The sequence below is a fragment of the Onychomys torridus genome, chromosome 7 (assembly GCF_903995425.1).
Source record: "Onychomys torridus chromosome 7, mOncTor1.1, whole genome shotgun sequence".
Classification (NCBI taxonomy): Eukaryota; Metazoa; Chordata; class Mammalia; order Rodentia; family Cricetidae; genus Onychomys; species Onychomys torridus.
This window is the reverse complement of record NC_050449.1, coordinates 50,073,430-50,087,838: the sequence shown is the minus strand read 5'-3', so window position 1 is coordinate 50,087,838 and position 14,409 is coordinate 50,073,430. Positions and strand designations below refer to the sequence as shown.

General features: G+C 51.4%; 1 protein-coding gene across 5 annotated transcripts in view; it reads left to right on the top strand.

Annotated features, from left to right (window-relative positions):
* Positions 1-14,409, top strand: part of Lingo1 (leucine rich repeat and Ig domain containing 1) — a 185,020-nt gene that overhangs the window by 128,766 nt on the left and 41,845 nt on the right. The gene's annotated exons all lie outside the window — the stretch shown is intronic.

Below are 14,409 nucleotides of genomic sequence, written 5' to 3'. Positions count from 1 at the left end.
AGCCACCTGACAGCTCTTACCTGGAAATTCCCAGCTCTCTGTAGGGCTCCTTCCTTGCTGGGGAGTAGGGGAGCTTTCCTCCGTCCCAGGAACAGCCTATCCATCCCCTGCTCTGGCCATCTTGCAGCCAGAGGCAGTTGGCCTGCTTAGGCCACAGCCATTGGCCCCAAGCTCTGAGATTGAGATCACAGTTCTGGTCCTGAAGAGTACAGCAGGATGCATGGCTTTCCCTTTCTGTCTCCTAACAGCAGAGCTGGGCTGAGGAGGTCATGGGGCAGGGCTATCTAGGCCTGTGGGCCTGTGAACAGGGCTGTGAGACAGGTTTGGAGCTGTGAAGGGAATCGGGAACAGAAAGAACCCAGACTGCTTGAGGTGTGAGGTAGAAAAGAGAGGCCACAGGGGTGAAACAGAGCAGGGTAATGGGGGCCTTGGAATGGCTTCCTTCTGCATCCTTTTGTACTAGGTGGAAGTGTCTTCCCAATATTAAAATAGTATGTCTCCTACCCAGCCATCTACCTGGGTAATTAAAAGCATGCAGTTGGAGCCCTTCTTCCCAGGGACTAACAAACCCCTGCTAAGGCATCTGATACTTGTCCTTCTGAACTTTCTTCCATGTGCTTGCAAATGTATTTTAAAAGCAAAAGTGCATGGTCATAACAGGTATATGTCTCCACCACCATATATATATATTTGCCAAACATGTGGACCACCCAGATTTTATCCATGGAAATCTTCCCTTTCATATCCATTGTGTAGATGCTCTGTAAATTCTTCATCAATTATTAATCCTGTCAGAGCCATTTAGGTGGTTTCCCGCATTCGGCTATTTATAAACCTCACTCAAGGAAGCTCTGGGTTTGTACATCTGTGTATTCTTGCACTGTAAGACCTTCAAGATGTTTTTGGAAGTGGCCTACCCAAGTCAGAAAATGTGTCTATTTCCACATTTGATCTGTTCTGTATAGCCAGATACACTTTGGGGAGGTTGGACTGTCTCACACTCCTACAGACCATGCACAAGGCTGTCCTTCCTAGCTTCCATCCTTAGCAGCCACTTACATTCCTGTCAATCTGATAGGAGAAAATGATTGCACTTTACGTTTCTCCAGTCACTAATGATATATGTATCCGTTGACCATTTCTGAGCCTCAGCTGGTGAGTTGCCTCCAGGCCTTCCGCCCATTTCTCTGTACTCATGTCCATTTATTCAGTAGATATTTGCTAGGTACTTGCTTGTGTTGAGCACCGGTTTGGTTAGGAACATAACAGTGAACCGAACTGACCCAAAACGCCTTCTGCATGGAACTTAGGCTTTAATGGAGGAAAAGCAGATGGGGCGTGAAAGATATTGTGTGTACGAGAGTGCTAGGGAGAAAAAAGAGAGCAAGAGGAGCTGCAGAGAGATGACTCTGGCTAAGCACACTGACTGCTCTTCCAGGGGACCTAGGTTTGATTCCTAGCACACACATGGTGGCTCACAACCATCTGCAACTCTTGTTCCAGGGGATCCAATGCCCTCTTCTGGACTCCAGGGTACTGCATGCACATGGTACACAGAAATACATAAAGGCAAAACACCCACACATAAAATAATTAACAAAACAAAACAACACACACAGCAGGAGAGGAGTATGGGTGGGCTGGATAATTTCAGGATGTGGTCCTCCTGCCTCCACCTCCCAAGTGCTGGGATTACAGGCATGTGCCACTATGCCCAATTCATGTAGCTCTGGGGACTGCATGCCAGGAAAGTATTGTACATTCCCCAGTCCCACAGCATGGACTTCTCTGCTTGTGGCATCATTTTAGCAACTTAGATGTTTGGGATTTTGGATTCTCAGATTAGGGGTGCTCAATCCCTAGCCAGAAGGGAAGGACCCAGCTGTGGAAAGAATGGATAACTATGTATGAGAATGGATGGTCCTTCATTGGATTTTCCTTTTTAAATTTCCAAGTGATGGGGGACAGGAGAGTATCAGCCAAATGCAGGGCCTATGTGAGTTCTGGGCCTAAGTGGCATGCCTGTGATCTAATCCTGACTGCAGACATGTGAAGGGTATTGACACCACCAGACCTCCATGGGGAACTATGGGATTGGCAGAAGTATGAGGCTGTAGCTCTGGGGACAGTTTTGAGCTGGAGACACAGATTTGTGGTCATCACCTTCAAGATCGTGTTTAATGCCTTGAGATTAAGTGAGAGCTGAGCAAGAGTGAGCAAAGACAGGAAAGAGAAAGCCCAGGACCTCCGCTGGCTAGAGGCTGGAGAAGAGAACAAATGAAGGGCAGCCATGTAGGAGCCCAGGGATGGAGAGAAAGACGTATAGGTGTGTTCTCCTGGAGGACAAAGGCAGATGTGTTCTCAGGTGCACTCGGAGATGGAGGGGGATTCAGTGAGACTCCATAAATGGTTGGGGAGCAGGCAGTGGCAGTGAAATATGTCTGATTGATTTGTGAGAGATTAAGAAACTTAACTCTTTAATTTGTATTGCAAATAATTTTTCACAGATTGTTTCTTGTATGCTTTTTGTTTCATTTAAATTTATAGTTTGTTTTGATCCCTTAAAGTTTCACTATTTTCCTATAGTCTAATATATATCACTCTTTTCCCCCAAAGTTTCTGCTTTTAAAAAAAACAAACACAAAAAAAACCCAAAAAAACTGTCCTTTATGTTTTCTAGTTGTTTATTTGATTTAACTATATTTAAACCCTGGTGTATCTGAAGTGTGTGGTTTGAGGTAGAGACCTATAGTAGTTACTTGATAAAACACCATAACCACAAGCAACATAGAGAAGGGAGAGTGTATTTTGACTTATGGTTCCAGAGAGAGAGTCCAAAATCTTGGGACATCATGGCAACAGGCAGACACAGCATGTCACCAGGAACAGGAAGTGAGAGATCACATGTCAACCACTAACAGGAAACAGAAGAAGTGGGATGAGGCTGTGAACCCTGAAAGCCCACCCCAGAGGGGTACTTCCTCCAATAACTGCCCCTCCCCAACCTGCTCTACTTACTGGTAACCCAGTGCTCAATATGTGCAGACACTTCTCATTCAGACCACAATAGGAGGTGGCCAGTGAAGAAAGGTCCTCTCCTCCTGCACCGCAACCTTCAGCCTCTGCCAATATGCCCAGGCCTCATAGCCATCATTCTACCATCCTATTGACCTTTGCCTGGGAAGAGACTTCGGGAACTGGAACAGCAGACTCCATGGTTGTTGGGGGAGGTGTGAGGAGCAAGGGGTGGGGAGGCTGACAGGACAGAATGGGGAAGGAAGTCAGAGACTAAGCTGCTCTTCTGTGCCCAGCACAGGCCCTAGCTTCGCTGAGGTTGGATGGCAACACGGTTTTGGGAGGTTACTATTCTATTCATCAAGGAAACTGAGGCTCAAAGGTACTTCCTATCTCAGCTAGTAGGGTCACCTTCTTGGGATGCTTCTAAAACTAGAAGGTCTATACCCTGCTCCTCTCAGAGAAGTGGAAGGTTCCAGCACCAACTGTCCCCTACTCCCCCTTTGAATCCCTGTTGGCCATTTGGCTAGGTTGGGAAGGTTTTCCCATTTCCAAAACCAACCCGGAAAGACCAAAATACTCCTGGCAGGGAAGCACACTTCAGCTTACAGCTAACGTCTTCATTATCAGCTAACACCTCTCAGGGGTTAGCTGGCAGCCAGCTGAGGGTACTGAGTGGCGCCTGCCGAGGTGTATCTGGGTTAAGAAAGACTGGCGAGTGTGGCTGGCAGCACACAGCCTCGGGGCTCTGCCTGGAGAGGAAGGTGATTGGACCACGCGAGGGGAGGTGCAGGAGGGAGCAATAACTCCCCTGAGAGGTCCCAGAGTGGGGTTCAGAGAAGGCGCTGGCATCCATTAGGTACTTGCTGCATGCAGTACCAGAAGGCCTTTTTGTGTCTGGAAGGTCAGAAAATCAGCCACCAATGATCCACCCTGGACCCAGCTGTCAGTCACTCAGCTGCGAGCCCTCTCCAACACCCACAGTTCAGATCTGTCATCCACCCTGAGCAGAGGGAGGAGAGAGAGTGAGCCATCTGGAATCTCCTCCAGTTCTCTGAGGGCCAGTCCACCTGCCCTGCCTGGAGCGTGAAGGCTCATTTTGCCTTCAGAGTCAGGTTCAAGGTTGACATAGGATCAGGGCTCACTGAAGAAGGCAGCTAACTAAGACAGCCCTAGGTGTACAGTTGTCTTATCCCGTTGCTATTGCCACTGGGCTCTAGGGACAGAAGAAGAGTCTGCTTGCCTGAGTGGGACTTCTCCTCTCCCCTTACCTCTCTCTGCTCATGACTGACCTTTGTATAAAGGTAACCAATGTCCAAACCTTTCCCTATGCGTTAGACTCTGGCTTAGTCTTGCTGAGACCCTGAGACTAAAAGCAACCTCTCTCTCTCCGCTACGTTACCCCTCCTTGCCACCCATCCCTCTCCTCCCCTGGCTTTGTGCTCCTTGATAGGTGACCAGCCACCTTGCTTCTAGCTGGAGGCCTGCCAGGTCCCAGGTCAGCCTGCAACCTAGTGCATTCAAGTTCCCCAAAATGCTGCATGTGCTCAGGGGAGGAAACCCTGGGGATGGGCAAGAAGTGAGAAAGGAAGACTTCCGGGGAGGGAGGAAATGCCTGATACCTGAGAAAAGGGCTAAGAAAGAGTTCGAAAGGAGTCTATAGGAGCAAAAGGTTAGAAGTGGCTGGGGGACACTCACTATAAAGGAGCCAGGCTAGTGAGCAGACTCGATGCTGAGGCCCTGGGAATCTGGAGGGCCACAGGACAGGAAATAACCTGCTCCTCTGTGTCACCACTGAGTATGGCCTCCAGCCTGTCACCTGACTTTAGGGAGTGGACTGAAGCCCATGAGCATTGTGAGCCATGTCTCTGGATTGGTGCCAGCCTGGGGGTTCATGGCACAGGAGTGTGCCCTGGGTAGCATGTTGATGTGGTCACTGTTCTGCCTAGTGCCTGCCCTTGGCAGGCAACTCTAGGACCATGTCTGTGCCTGGGGCTCTACCCTTCAGGGGCTTCCATACCTGGAAGGGGGACGAACGTGTAAGCAAGAGGCAGAATATTGAAGTCCCCATGTGTGTATGTTTGTTCCATTTTAAGCAATTTGTCTAAAAACAAAAAACAGAAAATACACTGAGATTTAATTTTTATACCATAAAAGCCACCATTTTGAAATAGATAGTTCAATGGTTTTTAGGATATCCATAAGATTATGCAACCATAGTCACTGTCTAATTCTAGGGTGTTTTCATCACCCCAGAAGAGACCCTGTTCCTATGAGCACTGCCTCCCCATCGTCCTCTACGTTCCCTGGCAACCACTAATACACTCTGGTTTCAAGTAAGAATCACAGGAACTTGGGGAACTCAGCATCACCGTTTCATGTTCCTCTGTCATACTGTGCACCAGCTGTGCTGTGCACCAGATCTCTGTTCATTTTCACAGCTGCACAATGGTTCACTACATGCGCCACACTTATTTATGTGCTCATTCGGGGCGTTGGAGTAGTTTTGACTTTGGAACTGTTGTGCACAGCACTGTTGTGAACATGTGTGCACAGGTCTTTATTGGAAATCTTGTTTGCAATCTCCTGGGTCTGTTCTGAGGTGTGTACTTGCTGGCTCTAAACCTCGTTTACTTCAGATGCGTTGGACATAGGCCCTGCAGCGCCGTCACCCCTCACCATGTCAGCCCTGCATTACTAGCCGGCGATGGAGGGTACATTCTGGATGCCCTGAGATGGGGGGGAGGGCGTTCTGGAGGGGATCCCTGGGAGCACAGTCTCTGAGTTGGGAAGGGAGGAAGTGAGTTTCTGGGAACAGGATCGAGGCCACTAGGCCTAACCTCAGTGCCTCACTTCCTCCAGTGCCCCTCTCTGCTCAGGCAGCTGAGAGCTGGGACAGGCCTGGCCAGGAGCTCGCGGGGCTGTGCAGAGCTAGAGACAGTGCCCACACTCAGGTTCCTGCTCTGCCACTTAATAGGTAATTATACCCTGACATGCACCGAGGCAAAGAAGGGATTTTCTGTGAAGCAAAATCTCCCGTGAAATATTCAGGCCACGCTGGGCTTCGCCTCCCAGCCAGCCTAATCACTGCCGCTCGGTTTGCCAAGGCTAGAGAGGCCATGTGCGCCTACAGGCAGCATGGGGCTTTTTATTTCCTTCTCAGTAGAGAGGGCCTCAAGGGCCAGTGAGAGCCCAGCTTGGAGCCTCAGATGCTCGCTCTCTCTCTCTCTCTCTCTCTCTCTCTCTCTCTCTCTCTCTCTCTCTCTGTGTGTGTGTGTGTGTGTGTGTGTGTGTTGTACACCAAATCATATACATGTGTCTCCCTGTGTCTGTGGGTTTGGGGTATGTTTTTTGAGCATATATCTGAGTGTATATTTGAGTGTATATCTGGCATTTGCCTCTTTCTTGGCTGTATATGTTCATATAACCTGAACATGTATGTAAGTAACCCTTATCATGGCAGTTCATATGTGACCATCTGTGTTTCACATGTTTGCTGTCCAGTCATCTCAGTGAGCCCTTTTTTTCTGATCCTACATATGGCATTCTTAGGCTCTCTTCAGCAAAGGGCTGCCCTGCGGGTGAGTCTGGTCGGGGTTTGTGTATGGTCTGGAAGTCTTAAAAGCCCTCACAGCTCCCAGGCTCAGGGGCAGCGGACCACCACTGGTGTGGGGCTGTCAGTGTCTATTTAATTGTGATCACAGTTAGAGCCTGATTGAGGGTGTTAGTGGTATTTGCTTCTGAGAGTTCATTAAATTGGAATGTGCCTGTCCTCTTGTTGGTGGCCCTGGCACCTCTGCTTCAACCCTTGTCTGCCCTAGTCCATAACACTCCTTCATTTGCCCATGGAGCACCCTCCCGAGGCCTGGCTCTTGCCCCTCCTTGACACAATATTGCAGAGAGGACTAGAATTATTGTACCCATATGGCAGAAGGTGAGACTGAGGCCTAGAGAGGCTGAGACAGGCCTGAAGTCCTGATAAATGGGGGCTGTGGCAGATGCCCTTTCTGGTGCAGACCCAGCTCTGGGCCCTTGGTAGAGAAGATCTTGCCTAGGAAATGGGTGACCAGAGCTAGCAGATGCTCCCCTCTCCACAATGAGCTCTCCTCCCTCCCGCCCTTCCCCACAACCAGGCTCTCATTCTTCCCCTCCACTCACAGTGTCCTGGAGAGATGGCCCCAGCACCTTAAACAGGTGGTCCCAGGATGGCCACTCTCACTGATATTTCTGCATCGTGACTGTAATTAGCAATTCTTCCTGACTGAGCCCCGTCTGGCAGACCAGAAGAGGAGCTGTGGCTTATGAATGTCAGCTGTTAATGTCACACTGGTGCACTCTCGGGGGCGGGGCTTAAGGAGGGAGAAGTGAGGGGTCTGATCTGAAGAAAGCCAACCCCTCATCCTCACTGGGCTCTGCCACCCTCTCTTCCAACAGACACTTGTGGCCCTTTAACAGAGCTCACCTGGAGCTTCCACCATCCTGCCCATTCCAGGAACTTTTACGCTCCCTCCCTCTGCCCCCATTCTTCTAGGACTGCTTGGCCTAAAGAGCAGCTTCCACACTTCTGGGCAAGTCCTGGCTGCTCAGCCTGAGGCCCCCATAGCCCCAGAAGACTCCATCAAGGGCCTCTTGGATTGCTGGAGGTGACAGAGCATCAACTCAGACTGTCCTTAGCAGGGAAGATGGCCTCCCTTCCCTTGAGACAGCTTCACTCAGGCTTGTACAACCCTTCCTCAGAAAGGCAAGCATGGCTCCCCTGTGGGGCATGAATGCTCCCAGCCCGGCAGCCTCCTGGTCCATCTGCTTCAGGTTTCTGCTCTTCTTCCAACCCAGAGAGTCCTTGGGTCAGCAACCTCTCATGGTACTGCTTGCCTCCAGACACTGCTGTCCAGATGACTAGATCCTTCAGTTCCAGGAGCAGAGAAAGCCAAGCCAACCACTACAGACAGGTTGAGTTACTCACTGGGCGGTCCTCCTTTGCCTCCTCCTCTTTGCCCCTGGCTGTGGCCTATCCAGGGCATGACACCAGGACCAGCGTTAAAGCAAAACAGTAGTGCAGGTCTGTGTGTGTGTGTGTGTGTGTGTGTGTGTGTGTGTGTGTGTCTGGGGGCAGGTATGTATGTGCATGTGTGTAGAGACACATTAGAATCCAGAGGATAGCGTTGGGTATTGTTTCTCAGGCACTCTGTGTATGTGTGTGTGTGTGTGTGTGTGTGTTTCTGTGTGTCTGTGTGTGTGTCTGTGTGTGTGTGTGTGTCTGTGTGTCTGTGTGTCTGTGTGTGTATGTATTTGGGGAGAGGCAATCTCTCACTGGACTGGAGCTCTCAAATAGACTAGTCTGGCCAACCTTTGAGCCCCAGGGATCTGCCTGTCTCTGCCTCCCTAGCACATAGGATTCCAAGTGAGAGCCACCATGCCTGGGCTTGTTTTAATGTATTCTGTTGGCTGGACTCAGGCCTTGTGCTCACAAGGAAAGCCCTTCACTGCCGTCTCCAGCTCCACCTCCAGCTGCATTTTGAATGCTTAATATGTGCCAGGCTACGTTAGAAGCATTTTATAAGCATGTGATCCTCTACTCACCATTTCTGTTTTACAGATAGGGGAAACTGAGGTGCAAAGAAATCATACTAGCTGCTGGTGATTTCAGAGCTAAGCTGTGGCAGCAGGAAGTAGGCTGTGTGGGTCTCAAGATCTCCTATGAGCCTCTGCCTGCCTCTGCCCCAAATTACTTCATCTAGGAACATCTCTTTGTGCATGAGGAGCTCCAGGGTGGGTAGTTGCACCCCAGCCCCTAATCTGGAGGCAGTCCTGAATCAGGTACTTAGTCCTTAGCCTTCAGGGTGGTAACAACAGCTCTCCATGTATTCCAGTATGTCCACAGCTCCAGGGAGCTACACTCTGAGAACAAGGCCTTTATAATACCGCAGATTCCCCAGATTTGTGGTGTATGCTGGACAGGGACTAGTGTGTGACAGCAAGGACCTGGAGCTGAGGTCTCAGTACAGAGCTGGGACTTGGTCAGGATGCCCTTTGTCCACATTTTCCATTCACTTAACCAACACTCGCCAGGTACTGGATACTGAGGTCTATGGCCATACCCTCAGGAAGCCCATAGCCTACTGGGGACAGAAGCTTGGGCAGGCCTGACTAGAGCAGGGGAACTGTCTCAGGCTATGCTAGTGATGAGTGGGGATGGATGGATTGGGGGAAGAAGGCTGCCCAGAAATGGAAATATTTAAACTCCACTTATGGAAAAGCAGATGTGTTCAGACTGTTGGGGAGGGGACAAACACCCAGGATAGTCTATGCAAGGACTCTGATCCAGGGAGAACACTCTGTAAGTAAGCCAGAAGTGGCCCAGCTTTGCTTTTCATCTTCTCTATGTGGGCAGGCAGGTCAGCATTCATGGGTGGGCAGTTCCCCAGCCTAGGAACGAAGCCAGCCATTGAGGAGATGAATGAGGCCAATCTGGGGCTGCTTTGGGCTTGGTGCCGGATGCTGTGAGCTGGAGCTGGCCTGGAGGACAGCTGGGGGCGCGGCTGCCTCCACAGCTGTGAAAGTCCTTCACCTCACAGCATCTGCTGTGACAGGCAGAATGGGAGACTCCGGCCAGGTAGGCTGGAAACCCACCTAGGCAATAAGCAGCAGGTACCTCAACCCTTCTGCAGCATGTGGAAGTTCTTGGCTGGGGGCAGGGCTCCAGCTCTTAGGGTTCAGCATGGAACTGGGGTATATGCCATACAGAGACTGGTAGTGGATAGGCCTGAGAGAGAAGTGTTGATGTGGAGTCACATTGGGACACTGGCCTGGCACTGAGCCTGAACAGGTGGTGAGGAGCTTTTTTCTGAATTTTTGTCTCCCAGCAGTTTTTAAGCCTTTGGCTTAGACACCCAGTCGCCAATCTTGAAAATCTTTCCCTCTCACCCTTGGGGCCCAGAGTGGCCACTAGGGCAGCAAGCAAGCCCTGCCCATGCTCACGGGGCCCAGGCAGGTGCACATATGGTTCCCATTGCATGCAAGTTCATTCACACGCATAAGCCGGTAGGGTTCAGTAGGGTCTGGGAGCAGGAATCCATGGCTATGTGGGGACACAAGAGCCCAGGCGTGGATAGCAGCCCTACAGGGACACCCCATTCTCTCCTGCCATAGTCAGAGGCTATGGGGACTGCTGCTCCTAGGCCTGCCTCTCCCTGGTGCCTCACAAGGTCCTCTCAAGTCCTGGAGACAGGCCCTGTTAACTTGCTGGGGATCTTTTGGTAGCTGGCACTGTGGAGAGACATGGGCCTTGAGGGGACAGCTTAGGAGGGTCTCATGGTGGGCCACAAACCCCTGACCAGCCAAGGTCTCAACCTTTTCTCTCAGCTGGACCTGGAGTCCCAGCTCCCGGTGGCAGGGCTAGCTGGAGGATCCAAGGTCTCTCACCTTGTTGTCAAGAGCATATTTCAGCCATTAGTGACGGCAGACAGCCGGGGATTTGGGAGGATTTCTCTTTCATTTCCCAGGGCTTTCAGAAGCCTCCTCCCTCCCTGCCCCAATTGCTGGGGACACACACACACACACACACACACACACACACACACACACACACTACACACTAGGTTGGGGAGTAGGTGGGGATAGATCTGGTTCATTCTTCCAGAAAGGGCTCCTGAGCCTCCCCCATCCTCCCAACAGATGCTCAGTGCTGCACATCCTGGCTGCAGTGTGAGGCCCAGGCTGACCGTAGTCCTGCTGGCCCTGTGCTGGCACTCCCTGCCCAGCTCTTTCCTGGGCCTCCTTGTCCAACAACCTTACCTTGGGGGCCTGAGGATCTCTTCTAACCAGGGCCCGGGACTAGTGAGTCGCTTTTGACACTCTGCATATGGCACAGAGGGTAGCAGACACTCCAGCACCCCTCGGGCCCCTCCCATTTCAGCCTCTGGGGTCTGAGGGACCAGGGTTTGTGACCCATCTCCAGTGAGCCTAGGTCTCTGGACCCAGAACCATGTAATGAGGATGACCCTGTGTCCGTGGCAAGTGGAGTCTGGCTAAGATGCCGTGGGGAAGGGTCCACTGTAAGAGGAGGTAGAGGAGAAGCAGAAGAAGCTGCTGCTGTTTCCAAAAGGAGCTTGGAGTGGGGATTTGGCTCAACTAGAAGACTCGGTGTGCTAGAAGGTGGTGGGCTTTTTGGCTAGCCCCACCTGCTTAGCTGGGAGACAGCATCCAGGGAGTTCTTGGCTGGAAGCTTCCCCACCCCCACCCCTGCAGCACCAGAGTTCCACCTTACTCACTCTGGCACAGTCCTGGGGACCCAGCCAGTCTCTTGTTCTTTCTGCCAGGGCACCATCATGGGTGTCACCTGTGTCTGTCCAATGACAGAATGGTGCATTTGGTTAAAGCTGGATAGAAGCGGGGGGGGGGGGGGCTTCCAGATACCACAAGGGGAAGCCTTAGCCTAGGATTTGATGTTTATGGAGGTGAGACAGATCTTCAAATGTCTTTTGGGTTTTGAGGTGACCTCCCCACCACAGAAACCTCCATCAGCTGTCTTCAGAAGTTAACCATTGCCTTCCGAGTGTGGTGACATCATGGCTGCCTGCCTAAAGGGCCTTGGTTTGTCTATACCCAGAGAGGCCTGTGTGGCACCTGCCCTCTCCCAGCATAGGATGTGTGTATGTCTGACATGTGTGTGCACTTGTGTGATCATGAGGACACATGTATTCACCCAGGAGTGGGTTTGTCAGCTTCAAAATTGTCTTACAATCTGGAGCCAGAGAATGCAGGCTTTGCTGGAGGCATTAGTTACAGACCACAGAGAGGCAAGCAGGCCCCTCATTCACCACCACTTAGAAGTAGACACCCTGGGCTCAGTTTCCTGCCCTCTTGTCCCTGGGGCCCCCAGCCAGCTCCATCCTTCTTGCCTGATGACCCACATAGGAAATCCCTTCTCTTGCTCCCTGCAGACCAACCAACCAGTCAAGGTGTAACTTGTGCTCAGAGGCCTCCTGGGACAGGAGCTGGATTGGAAATGGCAGGGGCAGCTGAGAAGGGGACAGGAGTTGCCATGTCATGCTGTCCCCTCTACAAATGTGACCTTATTCATCATAAGCACTGTGAGCCTTGGGAGCCTTCAGGCTAGGGACATTGAACATCTTCCTGATCACTAGGGCAAGGAGCTGGAAAGGTGTGAATGTGTCTGCCATCCAGTCCCATTTTGCCCACCTCAGGCCCTGCAGGATCCTGACAGCAGGCATGTGGGTGTGCCAGTGTCAAAATCAGGAAGTGCCCAGGAAGGTGGAGGCAGAACAGGCATGTCTGCCATAAAAGGACCTCATGACCCTCCCATTGTGCAGCCATAGGCCAAACAAGGAACCTAGGGTCTGTAAGGCAGAAGACTGGCCTGTACCTTGCATGTTGTGTTGAGGGCATTGCTGTCCTGGATGGTAGACCAGCCATGGAACTAGATAGTGACCATACTGGATCATATTTGGAGCCTTGTATAGCATGGTATCCCCATTTCATAGACAGAATCTGAGACCCAAAGGGTGGCTTGCCCTGGAGTGGATCTTCCAGGGGTGGAGGAGCATCTACAGTTGTATTCCTTCCCCAACGAGGCTCTACATTCTGCTTTGGGCTGGGAAAAGCTAATGTTTCCCTACCAGATCCTGGGCTTCCCACATTCCTGTTAGTTTCCAAACTGTCTAAGAACTTCTGTAAGTCTGACCACAAAGCCGCATGCTTTAATTGCATCCCGTCTCTCTCATGAAACCTTGTCAACCAGAGGCTCACTGGATTCTCCTCTGTGACTATGTTCTCAGTGCTCGTCATCTTGGGGGTTACACCAACCCCAGAATCCTGGTGTGCCCCTGAAAACTGCAGGGGTGGAAGGAGCTGACCCTATCCAGCCTTTCATCCAGAACTGTTTGAAAACCTACTCAGCTCCCTCCCACCCTGCATCTCCAGTCTCATCACACCCCTGCCCATCTCACTTCCTGCACTCCAGCTGCAAGCTTGTTTCCTCTCTGTGTATAATCACCCTTGCCTAACCTATCTGCTGCAATGCCCAGCACTCAACTGCCCCCAGAGCCTCCCCACTCCCTCTGCCTGTCCTGGGAGCCCTTGTGCATAGGGGATGTCTTCCCTACATTTGTGCATGCCAGCCCCCAAACCCTGCCCCTGGAGAGCTGGGGGCACACCCTAGTCCCTGAAGGCCACTCACTCCCCGTCTCCACCTAGGCTAGAAATGTCACCCTGAGACTGGATAAGCAGAGGCCCATACCTTGCTTATTTTGCCTCCCACACAACAGACTCCAAAATGGTTCTTAGCCCAAAACTGGCTGGCCTCAGATTAAGGTGAGCTGGAAAACAAGGTGTCTTTTTAAACTAACTCATACTAAGCAGTATATGACCGCTAGCAGTTTTCCGTCTGCGGCTCTAGTATATGAAGGAGGAGTGTCAGTGTCGTCGTATCATTGACTGCTAATGCTGAGTTTTCACTGTGTCAAGCACTGTTCTAACACTGTGCATATATTAAATCATTTAATTAATCCATTAACTCAGATGGATTTCTAATGAGTAGGAAGGAGAATGTTGAGGTGGGGGGGGGGAGGCAAGTCTTTCCTCCTTCCATTCCCACTGACACAGAGGAGAAAGCCCCTTCCAGTCACACTTCCTGAGCACTTCCAGCCATAGCAGATGTCTGTGTATGGGCCCTGGGGTGCAAGGGAGATGCTGCTGCTGCTGCTGCTGCTGCTGCTGCTGCTGCTGCTGCTTGGGGCTCATAATCCTCCATGGGAGGTGGGTTCAGGTGGAATTTCATCCCAGGACTTCAAAGTGCCTTGGAGAGTTCGGGTGTTCAGGTCATCCCAGAGGCCTTCTGAGGAATCAGAGGCACTTTCTCCTCGGCCCTGGGACCATGGGACTCTGTTCCGTTGAACATCCTCCAGGGCTTGTCTGTGGGCTTCAAATGACTCCTGTGGAGCTGACACAGGAATCCCATGTTGCAGTGGGAGACTGAGGCTCCAGGAGATGAAACCAAGCCTGTTCTTGCTCCTCAGAAAGGAGCTTGCTCCTGAATACCCCCAGGAGGTATGTGCTGGGGAAATAGTTGCTGGCTCTACAGGACTTCCCTACCCTTGGACAGGTTGCCAGCCCCCTTCTGCCCTCCATTAAGTTGTCTCTATCTCCCAGCACTTCCCTGGAGGAGACTCGGTCTCTGCGGCTAGGCTGCCCACAACCTCTCCCAGCCTCCAGCTTTCAAGGTCAGGCTGCCTGGATATACAGTAACTGACCCAAGAGACTTCCATTAGAAATCTCCCAGCCATGGGCAGTTTTTCCCATTTGTCCAGCACCGTACACCACAGCCTACCCCATCCAGCTTACCCACTGCTCTGCAGCAGGACCCTAGTCAGAACT